General features: G+C 40.1%; 1 non-coding gene across 1 annotated transcript; it reads right to left on the reverse strand.

Moving 5' to 3' along the window:
* Positions 1-4,803: 4,803 nt before the first annotated feature.
* TRNAV-CAC (transfer RNA valine (anticodon CAC)) lies at positions 4,804-4,876 on the reverse strand. The gene has a single exon. It is a non-coding gene; the product is annotated as a tRNA-Val (tRNA).
* Positions 4,877-5,168: the final 292 nt, after the last annotated feature.

A 5,168-nucleotide genomic window follows, 5' to 3' on the forward strand; every position in this document is an offset into this window, starting at 1 on the left:
GTCTAATTAAAGTCAATCACTACACATAGTTAGAATTTTTTCTTCCTGTGATGAGATCTTATAAGATCTATTCTCTTAGCAACTTAGTACACATATACGTCCTATCATTCTTTGTGCAAAAAGAGAAAAAAAAAAAAAGAAAAAAATCTTTTGCAGCATGCTGTTAAACTTAGCGGGGAAAAATTCCAGACTCTTTGGTGACTTGCTGTGTCTCCCATCTGCCCCTCCAGTCTCATCCCACATCACCCTCTGCCTAAGTCATCCTGCTTTCTCTCCACTAAGTTCCTTGTGGTCCCTGAAACATACTGAGCTTGTTCTGGCCTCCAGGTTTTACACTTGCTGGTTTCTCTACATGGAATACTCTTCCTGTCAAGTTGTTGTGTCTCTGGCTTCTTCTCCTCAGAGAGCTTTTTTCTAACCACCTTTTCCAAATAACGACTGTCTATCACCCCTTGCTTATTTCCCCATTGCCCTCAACAGCATCTGAAATTACAGTATTGATTGATAAGTTTAATATGTTTATCGCCTGAGCTTTTCTGTTGGAATATAAGCTCCATAAAAGTAGAAAACTCATTTGCTTTATGCCCTGGTATGTTTCTGGGTCCTAGGACAGTGCCTTATATACAGAGGGACTCAATAAATGTTTGTTGAATGAATGAAGGAATAAAAAAATAAATGATGCATTTGATTACAAAGTACAGATAACTTAAATAGGCTTAAGTAAATAAAATAATATATATGTTCAAGTACTTGAGAAGTCCAAAGGTAGATGTACTAAAACTTCAGGCTCCCCTGGATCCAGGGGTTCACATATCATCACTAGGTCCCCGTCTTGCCAGCTCTTGGCCAGGTATTCCTCAGTTTTAGACAGAGGCCCCTTCATGGCAGCAAGATGCTGGCTGCATCTCTGAGCTTCCCTCTTCTAGTTGACAATCACAGGAGAAAACAGAGCTTTTCTCTCCGGAGCAGAGTCACAAAGTCCTAGAATTGAGTCTCATTAGGTCTGACAGCACCATGTGCCCCTCCCTAAACCAAACCCTGTTGCCTAGAAATGTGATGCTCTGAACTGAGGGCTTGGCAAGTGCAGCCCATGGACCAAATCTCATCTGCTTTCTGTTTTTATAAATAAAGTTTTATTGGCAAACACCATACAATTCAATTTATTTTGCCTATAGCAGTTTTGGCGCAAAATGGCAGAGTTGAGGATTTGAACAGAGATCATTTGGCACGTAAAGACTAAAACATCTACAATCTGATGCCCACTATAGAAAATGTGTGCCAGTCCTTCTTCTAATTGGCCAGGACGTGACTGACCGAGCCCCAACGACTAGACTGACCAGGCTCATCTTCTGTTTTGCTCAGCTGTTGCTGTGTATCAAACCACAGCAACACTTTATGGCTTAAAACAATGATTTCTCATGATTTGTGGGTTGGTTTATTTTGTTTTTACTCTAGTTTTAGTTTTTATGTGTACCTGCTCTCATTTGTGCTTGATCAGACTTTTAAAAGCTTTGCTGTTTGGGCGCCTTTTTAAAGGGAACAGCTTTTGGTTTTATTGTTCAAAAGTACTTTTAAAAACTCTCGTGTCAGATAAAAAAGGCTGATATTAATAAGCTTTTATAATTATATGAGTTGAACATTTAGTTAATATATTTTCCAATATTCTGGGTTTTCTAATAATGAATTAAGACTATGAGTATCCCTCTGAGTATCACTTTGACTACTTCCATAGGTTTTTATATACAGGATTCCTGTTTTAATGTATCTTTAAATATCCCATAGTTCCACTTGCTTTCTACCATTCCAGACATCCTCATGGTTTCTCATTTTCTGATGTTACCATTTGCCTTTTACTTTTGGTGTTTGGGATTTATCTTTTTGTGGTACCCAGTCTCCAAGATAGCCCGCTACGATCTCCTTGTCCTAGTATTCACATCCTCGTGTGGTCCTCTCCCACATTGTGCCAAAGTTAGTCTGTGTGACTAATATAAGATGGCAGCAATAATGCCATGTGACTTCTGAGGCTAGGTCATAAAAGACATGGTGGCTTCCACCTTGCCCTCTCTCACCTGGGTCACTCGTGCAGAGGGAAGCCAGGTGCCATGTTGGGAGGACACTCAGGCGGCCCCATGTAGAGGCCCACTTGGTGAGGAACTGAGGCTTCCTGCCAACAGCCATGAGCATGAGCGTGGCAATAAATCCTCCCGGTCCAGTCAAGTCTTCAGATGACCGAAGCCCCACCAGCCCTGACATCTGGACTACAACCTCATGAGAGATCTGAGGCTGGAAACTCCCAGTTAAACTGCTCCCTAAGTCCCACCCAAACTGTGGGACTCAAAAAACGTTTGTTGCTTTAAGCCCCCAGGTTCGCTACACCACAATAAATAACTAACGTAATTTTAAAATACGTTTTACCTCATAGATAGATTTTGGAAAGGAGCAAGAGAAAGTGCATGTGCTCCGTCTGTCTGGAACCATCTCTCTCCTGGAACCATCCCACTTTCTCCTGCACTTAAAATATTTCCTAGCACCGGGGTTCAAGGTATTTGGACAAAACGTTTACAGTCATAAAGAGAAAAAGTTTGAGAGGAATAGATGTCCACAAAGGGAAAATATTAGAATTGCACAAAGTATTTTTAACTACCGTAGATGAGTATATGGTTTGTCTCCGAACAAACAAACATCCACATTTTAACATACACACTGAGGGTGATGGGAAAGAACATCTATGTGAACACGTTGCTTGGCAACCAGAGAAAAGGAAACAAAACATCAGCTTCAATCAGACGCCACCGCCATCATCTCATCCTGGAGTCAATTGTTGTGGTGAACAGTTGAGTGTTCAGAGGGGGAAACCCCAGCCAAGTGTGTTCTCTTCTGTTTTACCTAGATCAAGCTTTTCTTATGTTTTGTATTTTGAACTGGAGCTTTCACTCCAACGCCTCTACTTCAGTTGTTCTAAAACTTTAAGAACTCTTTCTCCTTCATTTTTCTTTCTTCACTCCTTCCTGGTGACCTCCCCCCACCTCTTCTGTCACCCTCATTCCCTCCACCCCCCAACATACACGCAAGTTTCTCCCAGCCCAAATTCTATTCGCATATCTGAGTTCAGGTGTCTGGGGGAACCCTCTGCTTTTCCTTCGTTTCTAGATAGACTTAACAAAAGTCAGTTCCAGGGGCTTTGCCCTTATCATTCTATAAAACATGTCTACATGGGTCTCTTTTCAAATGGAAACTGTTTCTTTGAAAATGCTTGAAAAAAATTACATTCTGCAAAAGGAGATTAAAGTTGTTTGTACTGCCAAATTGTTAGCAGACTTTAGTTACCTTATTTCCTGTGTTGTTGTACTTTCACAGATGTATAAGGTCGCATAACAGAGCATCGCAGAACTGCATGTAACCTTTTCCTGTTCCTTCACAGCGATTGATTTACTCCAGCTGAAAATTTATGATGTGTGTGCTAAACAGGATTATATAATTGCATTACTCAGGAATTAGAACAACACATTTCAGAATACTGGAATTTTCACACATGGTGTTACATTAAGTAGAATTCTCACAATGCCACAGCCGTAACCTCTGCAGCCAGACAGGAATGAGTTCAAATCCTGGATGTGGGTATCAGCTGTTGGACATTTGGTGTGGTAGTTAATCTCTCTCTGCCCCAGTTTCCTCTTCTGTAAAAAGCAAATGATAATATGTACCACACAGAGTAATTTGAAGGTTAAATGTGGTAAGAGATTATTAAATATATGCTACAATTTATGTGCTCAATAATGTTGATTTTGTATATACACATGACATACTGTGATAGTTTTCTAGCTCTAGTAATCCTAACAGGCTTATGCTACTGATATTCTAAATTATTATTTAGGTTATAAAATGTGTCCAAACTGCCAAACATAATAAAACTGTAAAGCAGTAACTTTAAAACTCCCATGCTTCAAAATTTTTTAAATGATATCCTTTCCATTTTAATTGACATCATAAATCACTTAAATGGAGTGAGGTTGGAAAAGGGTTAGGACAGTACTTAGGGAATGGATGGGAATAGAAATAGTGTGTCAAGATAAACCACTTGTAATTTATTAATGAGACACACACACAGACACAACATTGAAGAAACTGGCATGCGTGTCTCTCAAATATTACCTCAGTTGCTTAAGACTCAGTGCTAATGAAACCAAGATTTGCAGGTCACTTAATTTCTGTAAGAATAAAAACTCCCCAGTGTCTTTGAGTAGTTGGAAAGGGAACTCAAGGGAAGAGCAGTTGGAGTAACCCAAACCGGTGCCATAGCTGAATAAACAGGGAGAGTGGCCATTCGATTAGCAGTGAGTCAGTAGCTCATACTCCCTTATAGAGGGCAGAACATATAATTTTTGAATGTCTAAAGCATGGAATTAGTGTCTGTGACCTCCGTAATACCAAGAGATGAAATGTGAGAATCAACTTTGTCCTAATTTTCTCTGTAAAGATAATAATATTAAAAAAAAAAAAAAAGCAACACTACAAACTGAAAATTACTTTTTGGGGTAGCACCTTTAGCTTGTATGATCATTTTTATTGCAGGTTGATTTGCTAAAATAGGGGTGAACAAGACCAATTATTGGGGTTGAAAACAGCACTATGATATTGTGTCTGTGGTTTCTTGCCTTACAATTCCAATCACGATTTTTAGTTAAAGTTACTTAAAATTGTTCCTAAAGACCTCCCTGAATTTTACACCAGGGACTTATCCTTTATTCACTTTTGTGGGGGGGGGGATAATTAGGTTTGTTTGTTTGCTTGTTTCCTTTTTAATGGAGGTACTGGGGATTGAACCCAGGACCTCATGCATGTGAAGCATGCACTCTACCACTGAGCTATACCTTCCCCCAAAGGGACTTATTCTTATAGCTCTACTTGATGGAGGCCCCTGTCCTCAGTGAAATTAGTCTGGGAAAGAGAAGACGAAAGTCCGTGGAAGGCAGGGTCCACTCAGGGAGGAGCTGGGAAGGGGAAAGGGGGTGCCTGCATGAACTCAGAAGCTGCTTCCTTCCATGCGCTCACTTATCAAATACTTGCTGAGCACCTACAGTGTGCTGTTCCTGAGCTGAACAAAATCGCTGTGACTCTGCCCTCACTGAGTTTATATTCTAGTGGAAAGATGGTCAATAAAGAAGTAA

This window comes from Camelus bactrianus, chromosome 35 (genome assembly GCF_048773025.1).
Source record: "Camelus bactrianus isolate YW-2024 breed Bactrian camel chromosome 35, ASM4877302v1, whole genome shotgun sequence".
Lineage (NCBI taxonomy): Eukaryota > Metazoa > Chordata > Mammalia > Artiodactyla > Camelidae > Camelus > Camelus bactrianus.